This window comes from Sorex araneus, chromosome 1 (assembly GCF_027595985.1).
Source record: "Sorex araneus isolate mSorAra2 chromosome 1, mSorAra2.pri, whole genome shotgun sequence".
Lineage (NCBI taxonomy): Eukaryota > Metazoa > Chordata > Mammalia > Eulipotyphla > Soricidae > Sorex > Sorex araneus.
The window spans coordinates 140,687,925-140,704,376 of record NC_073302.1 but is presented as its reverse complement, the minus strand read 5'-3'; positions in this window follow the sequence as shown (position 1 = coordinate 140,704,376).

Here is a 16,452-nt window from a genome sequence, read left to right as displayed (position 1 = left end):
GTCTGGTTCAATCTTCAACACTGCATATGGTTTCCTGAGCACAGAGCCAGGAGTAATCCTGATTGCAATTTGTTGTGTCCTCAACCACCCAATCCCTGTAAAAACAACAACAACAACAAAAAAAAACAGAACAAAACCAAAAAATGGTGTGGGGAAAACTGGTTAGCCACTGAAAAAGAATGAAATTCACACCATGCACAAAAGTCAATTGAATACGGCTTAAATACTTAAGTGTTGATTTCAAATTTTTATAAAGAAAACAGGCCAAACACTCCATGATATTGGCTTTTCATGGTGTCTTCAGTGATTCAACTCCATTGGCAAGGAAACAAAAGCACAAATAAACCAATGGAATTACATCCAACTAAAAAGCTTCTGCACTGAAAAAATCTATTACTAAAACAAAAAGATAGCCTATTGAACAGGAGAAAACAGTCCCATACCATACTTCTGACAAATGACTAATATCCAATATTAATAAAGCACTCAAGCACAAAATACAAACAGCCCTATCAAAAATGGGAAGAAGAGTCAAACAGTCACTTGTCCAAAGAAATATACAGAGAACTAATAAAAAATGAAATTCTCAGCATCACTGATTATTACAGAAATATAAAAATTTAAAAATATAAATACTCTATGATCCATCAGTTTCACTTCTAGATATCTAGCAACACTAATTCAATATATATACACGCCCACACCAATGTATATCATAGTGCTCTTTACCATAACCAAGTTATTCAAATAATCCAGGTATCTAAGAATACATGAGTGAACACATAAGTTCTATGATATATACACAATGAAATGCTATGCAACTCTCAGAAAAAAATGAAGTCTTACTTTTTGCTACACTATAGATGGAATAAGAGAGTATCAGGTTAAGTCAATTTGGCCAGAAGAATAAAGAAAAATACTGAATAATCCTACTAATAGAGAGTTTATAAAGTGACAAAGCAAGGGAATAGACAATAATATTAAACCTTTAGGCTTACAACAAACTGAACTTAGCTAAGGAGAGTGTGGAAATCCAGGAAAGAATGAGCCATGCTGGAAGGATATTGGTACTTGACCCCGGGGGATCAAACCCAGATTGGCCATGTGCAAGACAAGAGTCTTACCTACTGTGCTATATCTCAAGCCCCAAATATTTATAACTTTATAAAAATAGGTAAATATAAACCAAATTTCCAAAGCCAGAAACAAAAAGATCCTGAGGGCAATTAGGAGATAAAAAGGTAAATTGTCTACAAAGAAACAAGAAATTATTCTCATAAATTATGTAGGCAAGAAAAAAGGAGTGGAATGGGGGTAGAGTGATAGTATAGTTGGGAGGGTGCTTACCTTGCAGGCAACCAATCTGGGTTTGATCCTGGCTTTCCATGTGGTCCCTGACCACCACCAGGAGTGATTCCTGAGTGCAGAGCTAGGAGTAAACCCTGAGGACTGCTGGGTATGGCCCATAAAAACCAAAGAATAGGGGCTGGAGTGATAGCACAGTGGGTAGGGCGTTTGCCTTGCACGCAGTCGACCCAGGTTCAATCCCTGGCATCCTATATGGTCCCCCAAGCACTTCCAGGAGTGATTCCTGAGTGCAGAGCCAGGAGTAACCCCTGAGCATCTCTGGGTGTGACCAAAAAAAAAAAGTAAAGAAAAAAAAACAAAGAATAAAACAAAGGGGTGGTATGCTTAAAGTACTAAAAACTATTAACCCAAATTTCTATACCAGTAACATCTCTCATTGTGAGACTTATTGTTGCTGTTTTTGGCATATCCAATACACCACGGGTAGCTTGCCAGGGTCTCTGAGAGGGGCGGAGGAATCAAACACGGGTCGGCCACATGAAAGGCGAATGCCCTACCGCTGTGCTATTGCTCCAGCTAAACTTGGAAGGGAAACTTTAAAATAAGTTAAAATATATCTAAAATGTTTAAATTTATGTTAGATATCAACTGCAATTAAGATAGAATACATGTATTAATGTGACCAATAATAACTTATCATAGAAAAGAACAATACATTTGAAGATACTGCTTGAACATTTTTGGTTTATTTTTCACAAAAAGTTAGGATTGACAGATAAAAATAACTGTCATTTTTATGTTATTTTTATCCTCATATTATGGATATTCAAGATATGCCTCAGACTTAGTGAGTTTGTATGATCACAAAGCTAGTAATTAAGAAGCGTTAGGTCTTCTGACTCAGAGTTCCTTACTCTCACTTTCCCACTGAGACTCACATATGTTACTGTGTAGGCATTACTCATATGCTAATGCATCCTCACACCATGTGTCGACTGAAAATAAGTTTATAAGCCAAAATACAGCATATCCATTCATATCTGCATTTATAACTGTATATACATTTGAATAACACTTATATTGCGGACTATAGATGTCTTTGCATTCTGCAACATGACAGAAAATAGATATATTTTATGTTTGAGAAGACACTCTAATTGTGATTGGAGGATTCCAGCTTATTAGAAAAAGGATTATGTCACAAAGGAGATAAATTATTTTGTAAAGTGAAACACTAGCATTTTAAATTTTGATCATTTAAGATTAATATTTTATTGTAGCTGAGGTACCATGGTTAATAGTAATGCTCACATTTATTCAAGCTTATGCCACTCAGAATTACTATCTTTTTTTTATTTTTTTATTAGTTTATTTTTAATTAGAGAGTCATCGTGAGGGTACAGTTACAGATCCATACATCTTTGTGCTCATGTTTCCCCCATACAAAGTTTGATAACCCACCCCTTCACCAGTGCCCATTCTCCACCACCAGTAAACCCAACATCCCTCCCCCCCTCCCCAGTCCCGTCTCCCCCCACCCCACCCTGCCACTATGGCAGGGTATTCCCTTTTGTTCTCTCTCTCTGATTAGGTGTTGTGGTTTGCAATAAAGGTGTTGAGTGGCCATTGTGTTCAGTCTCTAGTCTGTATTGGCCCACATCACCCTTCCCCCACATGACCTCCGACCACATTTTACTTGGTGGTCCTTTCCCTGAGTTACCCAGAATGAGAGACCAGCCTCCAAGCCATGGAGACAACCTCCTGGTACTTATTTCTACTATTCTTGAGCATTAGTCTTATAGTCTATTATTCTATATTCCACAGATGAGTGCAAGAATTACTATCTTTTCGACACCACTCGAATGCCAATGACACCGCTCCTCTGGGGTCACTTTTAATTCACTTCTTTGCTCCTCTAGGGGTCACTTTTAATTCACTTCTTTGCTCCTCTACCCCCCATGCACTCTCATACACACTTGTTAACTCCAGTTTTGTATTTAAAGTGCAAGGACTCTTGCAATTAGATACACTGGATTCCTTTGTTTTTGCTTTTTTTTATCATATCACAAATGACTAAAATTGCCATGTCCTTCTTCCTCTGACTAATTTTGCTTAATATGCCCTCCTCCAGCTCCATCCAAGCAAAAGGTAAGACTTCACCTTTTCTTATGGCTGAGTAGTGTTCCACTGTGTATATATAGCACAGGTTATTTAATTACCCATCTATCACTGGGTTCTTGAGTTGTTTTCAGATACTACCTATGGTTAATCATACTATATAAGCATAGGTATACATATATTTTTAAAATTAATGTCTGTTTTCTTGGGACAGATGCCAACAGTTAGAATAACTGGGTCATAAGGAGTTCTACTTTTTAATTTTTTGAAATAAATTAAAATTACCATTTTCCATTGTGTCTAAAACAGTTTATATTCCCATCAATAGTGAAAGAGTGTTCCTTCCTCATTAGATTCCCACTAGCACTAGCTGTTCATAGTCCTTTAAAAATGTGTGCTTTCTCACTGGTGTGAGATGATTTCTCATTGTATTTTGATATGAATTTCTTCGATAATAAGAGATGATGGATACTTTTTTATATGTCTTTTGGTGCCTGTATATTTTCTTCAAGGAAATGTTTATCCATCTCATCTCCCCATTTTTTGATGTAGCTGGTGTTTCATTGTTGAATTTTATGTCTTGAATATCAACTGGCCCATGATCAGATGAAGTGTAACTAATTATTCCATCCAGTAAGATGTGTTTTAAATTTAGCCCTGGAATCTTTCAGTGTACAAAAACATATTTAGTTTGTTATAGTTCTAGCATTTTTTCCTTTTGTTATCTTTGCCAATGCAGTTTATTCATTGAAGGTACTTCTGAGGTAAATTTATTAGAGTATGTTTACGATTGTGAGACTTGTTGTCTTTACTATATTTACTATCTTTACTGTATTTTAATCACTGGTTTTATGTTTTCTGGTCTACAACATTTATTTTTTAATCCATGTTTAACTTTAATTGTGTGAGATATGGGTACAGATTCACTGTTTTTCAAGTGGCTATCCAATTTTTACAACAACATTTGCTGAAGAAAATTTTCTTGCTCTACTTGCTACTCTTAAATCTTTGTTGTAAATTAACTGCACTTTTTGATTGTACTCTATGCTATACTTTTGAATCCTTAAGTCTATGAATTTGAATGATTCCAGTACCATACTGTTTTGACTTTCATAGCTTCATAGTAAAATTTGAAATTAGAAAATATAATGCTCCCCATCTTTTTTTCCCCTTTCAATTTGATATGGCTCATTAACACAGCGGGTAGGTTGCCTTGCATGCAACTTACCTGGGTTCGATTCCTCCATCCATCTTGGTGAGCCCAGCAAGCTACTGAGAGTATTCCGCCCACATAGCAGAGCCTGGCAAGCTACCCATGGTGTATTTGATATGCCCAAAACAGTAATAACAAATCTCACAATGGAGATGTTACTGGTGCCTGCTCAAGCAAATCGATGAACAACGGGACGACAGTGCTACAGTGCTACACGGTTCCAAGAAGAATATGCTAATGTCATACATCTTTAAAGAATGCCATTGGACTTGTGAGGTATATTCCACTGAACCTGCATAATGTGTTAGGCAGTATTCTTAGTACTATCATATTTTTAAATTTCATATCATGTTGCTTGAGAGATACAATTTTGAGAGAGATAGAGTGCTCTGGAAGACTCTGGGGAAAAAAAAATATGTCTGTCTGAAAGTCTTAATAAGGATTAAACCATGTCCTTAAAGGCGAAGCTTAGGGGAATAAACCACCAATAATCTCCAAAGTAAAACTGGCCTGGTTAAAGTCATCTTACTTGCTTTGATTTTCTTTTTGTTTTGGGTCCGCATCCAGCAGTGCTCAGTGCTACTCTTGGCTTTGCATTCAGGGATCATGCCTGATGGTGTTCAGGGCATCGGGTGCCATGGATTGAACCCAGGTAGAATGTATGCAGGGCAAGTGATTTACCTGTGGTACTATCTCTCTGCCCCTAAAGTCATTTTAGAAGTACTAGTTCAACTGATTTTTTAAAATATTATTTATATTATGCTTTTCTCTCAGATGTTTTTTAAACCTCTGTTATCACAGTATTATATAAATCTAATCCCAGAATGTGAGGAGGAGGCTGTGTCTATAATTGAGACAAAGAAAGAGCTCAGAACAGTGAGGAAGCAATGATGGCCATAGAATAGAGACAGTTACTCACAGAGCTGTGACAAATGCCAAGTAGGTGAACTGGACTCATTGAGTTTTATTTTTTGGTATGTCCAAAAATACTGGAGAGGACTGAGACTGCATAGTTTTCTGGGAAGAGGATTTTGTCAATTTTATTTGACTACTGGTGTCTGAGGGCTGGAGCAATAGCACAGCCATATGTAGGGCATTCGCCTTGCACATGGCCGACCTGGGTTTGATTCCTCCGCCTCTCTTGGAGAGCCCAGCAAGCTACTGAGAGTATCTCGCCCATGCGGCAGAGCCTGGAAAGCTACCCATAGTGTATTCGATATGCCAAAAACAGTAACAATTCTCAAAATGGAGACGTTACTGGTGCCCACTCGAGCAAATCGATGTGCAAAGGGATGACAGTGATACAGTGATACTTGTGTCTGAATACTTAGCGTCATTAAACTATTTTGGTACAAATAGTTTAGCATAATGATATATTTTATAAAAATGTCTAATGACTTTGTATCACTGTATCACTGTATCACTGTCATCCCGTTGATCATCAATTTACTTGAGCGGGCCCAGTAATGTCTCCATTCATCCTAGCCCTAAGATTTTAGCAGCCTCTCTTTATTCGTCCTTCCCAATGGTGCCATATTAGAGGATGTTCGGGGTCAGGGGAATGAGACCTATCATTGTTACTGTATTTGGCATATGAATATGCCACAGGGAGCTTGCCAGGCTCTCCCCAGTGTAGGCAGTAAACTCTTGATAGCTTGCCAGTTTCTCCAAGAGGGAGAACTAGGCTACCAGATGTTGCGCAGGTGGAATGAGTCCTTGTGTTTCCAGGAACTTGGTTTTATAGTCTCTGGATGTTGGCTGTTGATGCGATTACACGTGTTTTTGGGGGGGAGGGGGGAAGCTTCTGGGTGTGACTGCCTTATCATTATCATTATCATCATCCTGTTGATCATTGAATTTCTCGAGAGGTCTTAGTAACGTCTCCATTTGTCCTAGCCCTGATATTTTAGAAGCCTCTCTTTGCTCGTCCTTCCCAAGGATGCCGCATTGGAGGCTCTTTCAGGATCAGGGGAATGAGACCCAGCATTGTTACTGGTTTGGGCATATGAATACACCATGGGGAGTTTGTGAGGCTCTCCTACGTGGGCAAGAAACTCTCAGTAGCTTGCCAGGCTCTCCTAGAGGGAGAAGTAGGTTATAAGATGCTTTGGGGGGCTTGATTTTAAGTCTAGATGTTGGCCATTGGTGGGATTTCATGGCACCAGGGGCAGTCCCTGGGTGTGACTGCCTAGCTACTGGAAAATGGGAAATCTGGGCAGAAGAGGCCCAGTCCTGATCCAAGCAGGCTTGGAGGTCTCAGCCCTGGCTCCCATACACCTTGGTTCCTCTGCCAGTACCTTCATGCATGAGGCTCGTCCGAACATGTGGAGAGAGGCCTTGATCACGGATGTGGCTAGGCTCCGGAGTCTTTGACTGTGGGAGCTCTGCTCGAGGTGGTGAGGGAAGCTGGAGCCCACCCCTTCCGAGGGGCCCTGGGGACGACAGACAGGCTCTCAGGTAAGAGACTCTCTGTGTCCCTCTCTTCCAGAAGCTTGGTTTTTAAGTCTTTGGATGTTGGCCATTGGTGGGATTACACGGCTTTGGGGGCAGTCCCTGGGTGTGACTGCCTAGCTATTGGAAAATGGGAAATCTGGGCGGAAGAGGCCCAGTCCCGATCTGAGCTGGCCTGAAGGTCTCTTGACAGCAGGCAGAGAGTCTCTTGCCTGACAGCTTTTTATATATGTGTATAGTATATACACATATTAATATATATGTATATTTATTATTTTTTTTTGTTTGGGGGCCATACCTAGTGATGACCAGGGGTTACTCCTAGCTCTGCTCTCAGGAATTACTCCTGGTCATGCTCATGGGGTGCTGGGGATCAAACCCAGTTTGGCCACATGCAGAGCAAGCACCCTACTCTCTGTAGGCTCTGGCCCCTTATTTAATTTTTATCTAATCTTCAAACCACAGCACTCATTCTATTTGGCATGATTATTCATATTTGATTGATGCAAAACAAGATGCAAAAAAGGTTATACTCTCTGTAAAATACCTGAAAAACAACTACTTGAAATGATAGCAAAGAATATGAGGAAAATGTCAAAAGTTCTATTTAGGTTTTAATAATAAAAGTAAATAGTCAAAATATTTTAAGACCTTGAAGTTATTAAATACATACCTCTTGAGCAGAAATGGATTTTAGACTCACTGTGTAGATATTTGGGGTTGGAAAATATTAAGTTTTTCAGTTTCTTTCTTATAATTTTAAATAGATTGTAAGACCATGTAAACAGCAATTTCTCCCAGATAATTGGCTATTCAGACCATATGGCCTTTTGAATGTCTTTTCTCGATATTTCATTTCCAATTAGAGCATGATCTTTCAGATTTGAGAGGATTTGTCTAAGTGGCCAGATAGATTTTCATCCTTCCTGGATGAAACAGATTTTTCAAGGACACACGAGTTGTTTGAATTATAAGCTTTTATTCATATTGCTCCTTTGGTGAATTAATTCTAATTTTTATACCAGATTGATATATTTCTCTAATTTAAGTTTTATGTTTTGCTTAAATAAAACTTTTGTTGTTTCTAGGACCAATGTTTAATTTCTTTATATGCTTTATTTTCAGAGCTAAAACTGAAAATTTACAGCTATCTTTGTCAGGACTCCTCTGCACACAGTGTTCATTTTTTTTTAAAACTGTTTTGCACAAAATACCCCCAAGAATAAATTGTTTATACCTAGAGATATATATTTAAAATAAAATAATTTCTACTTCTTGCTATATTTTATTACCATACATTTTAAAAAGTACAACCAAGTTTGATTTGTAAGCACTACTTTTGCTTAACCTTTTTGTCTAGCTGATACACACATTCACAGATGATACATTTTTCCATCTGAATTGATGGAATTGCTCTTTGTTTCAAATTTCACCGTCATTTAATTTCTGAAGGTAAAGTAATTTTTTAGTATCTAGAAAAGAATTTCCCAACAACATGATCCAAACTGTACTGCAGGTTTTATATTTCAAGTTTTGATCCCAATACTTGAAAATATTTCCATAATTAGACTGCCATTTTTTCCCTTTTTAGGGTTTCTGTTTTTATCTAAGCTTTCCAAGATTGTTTAAATCCTTTAAAAAAATCAAACAACTCGATGACTTCTTTTATTATTTCTATTAAAATATAAGGAATTAATGAATCTGACATAATTGTCCACTCAGAAATTTACGTTGAGGGTCTGAAGAGATAGTACAGTGAGTAAGGTGCTTGCTTTGAATATGACAAAGCCAAGTCACATCCCCAGAATCCTATATGGTCTCCTGAGCACCTCAAGGAGCAGTTCCTGAGTGCGCAAGCCAGGAGTAGCCCCTGAGAATCACTAGGTGTGGCCCAGCCTTCCAAAAATTGATAGTGCATTGCAATTTAGTAAGATATCCCCTTCTGTTAATTCATCTATTATATTATTATGTATCATCTATATCATCATTTGCCTTTCCATAATGTTCTGAAGCATTTTAATTCTTTCATCAAGTGCTTTTTGTTTGTATGGAGACTTCATTGTGATAATTCTAACACAAAAAAATTTTATGGTGCTTTTAAAAGCTTTCAAAGTGTATTTCACAGAAATTGCATTAGTTAAGATTCATATTAGACTTTTAGACTTTTAGGTTTGGCTGTTATTTTTTTAAACATAGATAAGAAAACTCTTTTATTAAGTAATAGGAATAGGAAAGGCATTTGAACTGAATACTTAAAAATCCAAACTCTAAAATCTTTGCATTCTTCCTATTTTTGTTTAAAATAAGTACAAAAGGAGAAGGCATAATAATACAAAGATAAGAAAAGCAATAGGGAGTCTACTGAGGAATAATCTTTCTGCTTTTCCCCTCTTTTCTTTTATTTTTTTCCGTATGTATCATGTTACACAAAGTGCAGTCATATTAGGAGTTTGTAGCACATAACTCCATGTATGAAGAGCCTATGTAGCTTGCCTACATAGGAGGGAAGTTACAAAACATAAGAGGTATAAAGAAATCCATAATATCTTACAAGGGAGAGTGGAACTTAAGGAGAAAGATTAGTCATAAAAGAGAATTATTTCCAGGGAGAGTGAAAGACTGGATGATAGAAATGGAAGAACTGAGTCATCAAATTCTTACTCACAAAGATAACCATCCCAAGCCAGAATTCTCCCCTCTACCTAGGACAGCACTCTCTTAACTTGGTTTTAATCTTATAACTGATAGATCTTAGTTCTGTTGATTGTCAGCTGCTGCTTTGCTTTGTTCATATCTTTAGTCATTGCCTGTTTACTGTGATGTAATCAGGATTGCTTGCAACTGTAAATAGAAAAGACATCTCTACCCAAGTCCTTTGTGCCAATTGCAAAATCTTCTGCACCATAAACCCTAAGCATCTGTATAGTGACACGTTCAATAACGAAGTGGATGTGAACCCAAGATCTATTTTACAATAGATGTCCTTCTCCTCTCTCAAGTTAAATTTGCTCTTCTGTTCTCTTCCCTTCTCTTGGTTCCAGTTGCTACCATGACTGTGGGTTTGGTTATGGTGCTCGTACACTTGGCTGTGATTCTTACTGAGGTTGCACATCTGCTTGTGCTACTCACACACCAGGCTGTGGGCTGCACATATTTAGGTGCAGTGATTACATGCATGCTTGCCAAGGGCCACACTTCTTTAATTTTGTTGCTTTGCAACACATTTTAGCTGTAGTTGCTCTCCACAGTCTCTGTGGTGCTTATACATGCACTTTCTTAGGGTCACATTCCCCCCCCTGGAGCTCGCCCATCTTTTAGTAATGGTAGTTGGTGGATGTCTCACACTTGTTGTGGTACTTGCTCACACCTAGTACCACACAAACTGCTGGGCTAGAGATTGCTTGCCTTGTTGCAGTGCCAGGGGTTCCAGACTCAAAGCCATGGGGATTACTTGCTCAGCACATGTGGGCTACATAGAGTATCAGATGTTCATATTCATGGTTGCAAGGTGTTGTTTGTCATTGTACTGAGCCCACCCTACCTTTAATTTTATTGTTGTTAAGGAATTCCAGCATGATCTAAGAGAGCCAAACTTCTTGGTAATACATTCTCTATTTATTAAATAGGTAAACATAATTTTCTTTTTGTTTCTTAGTAAATATTACAAAATTGATATTCCCTCTCTGCACGTGCATGGAACAATGTCTTTTTAATGAAAGTAGAGTTTTCAAATACAGGGAGAAAAGAAATGAGGATTTTTTTCGGCCATATACAGGAGCTTCTATACAGTCTCATGAAAAATTCCATTTTAATCAAGTATTAAATGTTAAATAGTGCCATTGGGTGGATTCTTTATTATTTGTATATAAAGGATTTCTTTGGAACTGTGGTCCTTAGAACATTCTTCTTTGATACTTAACTACATTAGTTTTTGTAAGTTGGTAATAAATTTATTTTAAATCTCTCTTGGCCCTATGCTTGATTTATTTTTTCACATTAAGAGTGTGTGGAGAACTACTTTTATTAAATGATTTTCCTTAGAAGCAAAGTATTTCAAAAGAGAGGGATAATAGGAAAAACTGGCAAATAAATAGTTATTTAGAAATAAGAAACTTTATAAAAAGACAGCTTTGGGGTATTTTTAGTTAATTTATTTAAATTGCATTTTCATTTTTAGGAAACTGTTCCCCAATCAATGGATCAAGCTAAATGGTTGCTGCCAGAATGTTGCCCCCTCTGAGTCCTTCAGTTCTTGTAGTAGTAAACCCAGGTTTCTTACGAGGTAAAGACGCTATCTTGGGACTAGTCCTCTCTTATTTCCTATTCTATGTCGATATTCTCTCTTCTAGTAGTCTTTGTTCCTCTCCGCTTACCTAATGACTTCAGAAAGAAGGGAGAAATCTCGTGGTACCTATCACTTGTATCACTTGTAGTCCCGTTGATCTTCAATTTGCTCAAGCGGGCGCCAGTAACATCTCCATTTGTCCCTGTCACGAGCTAGTATAGCCCAATGATACCTGCTCGCTCCAGGAACAGAAAGAGCCTCAAATCATTCATTTAGAGATTTGACGAAGAAATCTGATCGTCTAGTTGGAGGGCGGCCATGAGGTCTTCTGATGTCCTGTGGAATCCAGTCGGTAACAGCTCTAGTCCAGCAGTCGTCTCTGAATCGCATTACATGACCACCCATCTGATTTTTGATGCCTTGGCAAACGAGACAGCATCCCTGATTTTTGACTGCCGATGGAGGTCAGAACTCCGGATTCCTTCTCTCACTTGAGTGAGACATGACATTCCCAGCATAGCTCTTTCGATTCCTCTTTGGAATACCCTAATAGCATTCTCATCCTGTTTGCGTAGGGCCCATGTCTCTGAGGCATAAGTTAGTGCAGGAAGAACGGTGGGATCAACATGTCAAATCAACATGTGGTACCTATATGATAAAAAAAAAAGTAGACTTAAAATTTTGGCAGTTCTACTTAGGACATATTTAATAAAGGAAATATCATTGTACAGTCTCATTCTGGTCTGCTGCTTTGGTTGTATTGTTTTTTTTGGTTTAATTTGGGAGTACATCCAACTGCATTCAAGGATTACTCCTGATTTTGTGTTCAGGAATCACTCCTGGCTGTACTCAGGGGACAAAAGGTGGTGCTGGGGGTCAATCAATTTAGTTACATGCAAAACAAGTGCCTTCTCTACTGTACTATATCCCCGGTCCTAGTTAACTCCTTTGTATTTTTCCTTCATTCCTTTCCTGAGCTTGCTTAGCTGAGATATATGCTTAACTGATGAAGACAACTATTAAAATTATTGAAAGAGAACAGACATGGTATTAGTTGGGATTACTCAGTTCTGTACTATCTCTTCGTGATATGGGATAAGATCCACATCTGCTCTGTACTTGGGGAAATGGAAAGCTACATTTACTGTCAGAAAAGACTAATAGAAAATGTTGCCAAAGAAACCAGGGAGGAAAATGGCGAAAATGAATCCTAAACCTTCCTAGTGATAAAAAAATGTAGAAATGGACTCAAGTAGTTTCACAAGAGGCAAATATAGACAAATAGGCAAGACAAGAGAGATGGAAGAGAAAGAATAGAATAGAGTCGTGATGGAGAGAGATATCATTTTTAATTGCAACTATCCAAAACAATTTTGAAAGTCCATAATTTATCTGGCTTTTCAGTTTTAAAATTATGATTAAACCCCAATATATTTTATTCCTCCCTCCTTTAATTAAAAACTGACCTTGAATTTTAGTTTGTTAGGTTTTTGTGCAGCTGTTCCTTGATAATAACACATTGTATTTTTTCAATTTACTTAGATTGTTTAAAAAACAGATAACTGAAAGCCATCTGTTTATGTTTCTGTATAATTTGTTCTCAGGGCAGTAACTGGAATAAATCATTAAAATCCTGCTATCTCATTACTTCAGCAGTTCTACAAAACTCAGGCTGTAATACAGGGTGAAAGGAATACATTAAGGGTGGGGTTGTCTGGTAGAAGCAGTCAATTAACTTACGCCTTTCCCCTTTATGGATGGTTGTCTTCTTTTTAATTCTCATGATAGTAACTATCACAGTTCAATATACATTTTAATCATCACTGCTTAAGCTTAAAAAACATGTTCTTTTAAAAAAAGGTTTAGATTTTTAAAATTGAATCACAGTGGGACACATAGTTACAAAGTTGTTCATGATTGGGCTTCAGTCAGATAGTGACTAACACTGCTTTTTAAAGTGTTAAATCTGTATGGACATAAACTCAGGATAGTAGTTGAACTATTACTAAATTGAAAAAAAATTTCAATTTTTATAGTTCAACTAGAATTGAAAAATGACCCACAAACCCCAGAACAAATATACTGTAATGGCAAAGTAAATAGCTTAAAGAAAAGCAAAACCCAACAATATATTTTTAAATAGATATGAGAATTTTATCAAATTCAGTTGCCCAGACACCAAGAAGACAACACATAAATTGATTATGGAGGCATACTGGAAAAATCTTTCAAAGAACCATAGTTGATTTCAAGGAGCACACAAATCTCTGGGCTTCAGGAAGCATTATCAATGTTATACAGTATGCTAGTCTGACATATATGGAACATTCTTGGGAAATCTATTTTGCTCTCCTTTTCTGTTTCAAAATTGCTGTATTTTTTAAATTTTTCAATTTTTTCCTTTTATTAATGAATCACTGTGGGGGTACAGATACAGGTTTACATATTCTCGTGCTCGTGTTTCAGCCATATACAGCTTGAGTATCTATCCCTCCACCAGTACTCATCCACTGCTGATGATCCCATCATCCCTCCCACCCACTCCCACCCCACTACCCTCCCCACCCCGTCTCTTTGGCAGGGAATTTCCCTCTGTTCCCTCTCTCCCTTTGGGTGTTGTGGTTAGCAATGGAGGTCTTGGGTGGCCAATGTGTTCAGTATATAGTCTGCTCTGAGCACACCTCTCCCATCCCGAGCGGGTCCTCCCACCACAGTTTTGCTTGGTATATTCCCTTCTCTATCTGAGCTGCCCTTTCCCCCAGCATGTGAAGCCGGCCTTCAAGCCATGGAGCAAATCTGGTACTTCTACTATTCTTGGGTGTTAGTCCTCCATTCTGTTGTTTTATATCCCGCAGATGAGTGCAATTCTTTTATGTCTGTCCCTCTCTTTCTGACTCATTTCACTTAGCATGATACTTTCCATGTTGATCCACTTGTATGCAAAAATTGCTGTAATTTTTTAAGGTATACATTTTTTCTCTACTTCTACTTCAATATTATAACTTAAAATTATGGCCTTCATTGTTTTGTCTTCCCTAAGCTTTCAAGGTGATAATCTAAGGTGTTATGTATATCTATAGAAGCTGGGAGTATTTATTTATTAGGGAATAAAAATGGATGTTGTTGCACAGAGATCGTGAATGTTAAAAATGAAGACCCAGCATACATTATCCCAGAAATATATGTTTTATTATTTCAGGAAAATCATTTAAACTCATTGCTTCTCCATCTCCTCATCTTGACATTGGTGTCAGTGGATAATGAATGATTTTAGCAGCCTCTCCCGAGGGAGAATGTGCTAAGTACTTTATCTGTTTCTCAGATAAATAACACCACATCATTTTATTTCTGATGAGGAAGATTGCCAATAGAGATGAATTTAAAGGTCAACAGATACAGTATTGACCAAATCCATAACACACGTGGAAACAAGCAACTTGGAATTCTAACTCAAATTTGTTTCACTAGAGTTGGATTACAGGTTTTCTTGTCTTATTTTTTGATTTTTTCTGAATAATATAAAAGAACTTAATTTGGAATGAACTGTAAAACTGTAGAGAGGAGGGAAGAGAGGTAAAACGGTGGTTCCAAGTTTGCACAGATAAAGACAATGTTGAACAGTTATATTGACCTTCAACTACACAATAAAGAAAATGGCTGCTATTCATCCTCTTGCCATTAGGTGGGGCAGTTGAAGAGTGGGAAAATTGCGTTTTTAATTGAAGCGCTCTATTCTCACTATTTTCCCTCCTCCCAAGTTAAGAGGTAAGAGATACTTTCCATTTCTAAACTCAAAAATCTTGCAGTGGCCAAACTTAGGTTTTATTTTGTTTTTGTTTTTGCGTTGAGGAAGAAGGGGCATAAGGATGATAAAATGATAATGTTGACAAAATATTATATATTTTTAATTAACATCAAATTTAAATTAGAATTCAAAAGTAAAAAATATGCTGAATTAAATTTACATATTTTTCCTTACCCAGATGAGTAAGTTAAGGGTATGAGGTTGGAGGTACAAAATAACAAATACAAGGAAGTCTATAAAGTGAAAATAGGGCACGAGGTATTACAGCCCATTCCTCAGAGACTATCGATTTCCTTTACGTTCAGGGTACTTAACTATTGCCCTCTCCTTCCACTTTCTTTTAGAAAACTCCATGCCAATTAATATACCTGACAGATTAATGGATAATTCATTAAGAAAATCTTTTGTGCCAAGCATATCATGATGAATTTTGATTACTATTGTTACCCAAACTCAGCTCTGAAATGTTTTTATTGACCCATTTATAGATTTCAGACATTTTCAAAAAACTTTTTAAGAAAACTTAGAAAATTTTTGAATTAGCCCTTTAAAGAAATGAGACTTTAAACTTCCACCTATTAATATCTACATTTAGGACAAAGAAGAGGTGTGGAGAAGACAAGAATACTAGGTGCTAGCTGAAACTATTCTGAGGCGTTTGTATTGCATCTTGTTAAAATGGGGAATCCTTACAACCATATCATTGTTGATATAGTAGGTGAGAAATTTGATATTTCAGATCAAAAAGCTTTTCTCATGTGAGAAGCAATGGTATTGTATTTTATTTCAATTTTTAGTTTTAATTTTAAATTTAATATAGTTCCAAAAGGAAGTATTAATTAGGAAATAAATTTGGTAAATATCTGAATAAATTAATGGTTTAGTTAGAGTATTTTCACACTTTTCTCAATATACTTGTTTTTTTTAGTAAATACTAAATAATTAAATAAAGTAGTTCTAAAGCCTGGAATGCAATGCAGCTCCATCTTTGATCAGTTACAGACTCCCAAATAATCGTCAAGTGTTATTTAGAGGAATAAAACAGGATGACTGAATTTTAAATAAATCTGTAGCATTTCAAATGATGCTCATTTGCACAAAGAAATTTGGGGGCAGTCTGTATTTATATAGTGCTGTAAATTTTTTAAAAATTAATTTTTAAAAATTTATTTATTTTTAAATTAGTGAATCACCGTGATGGTACAGTTACAGATTTACACATCTTTGTGTTTCTGTTTCCCTCATACAATGTTCGAGAACCCATCCTTCCAC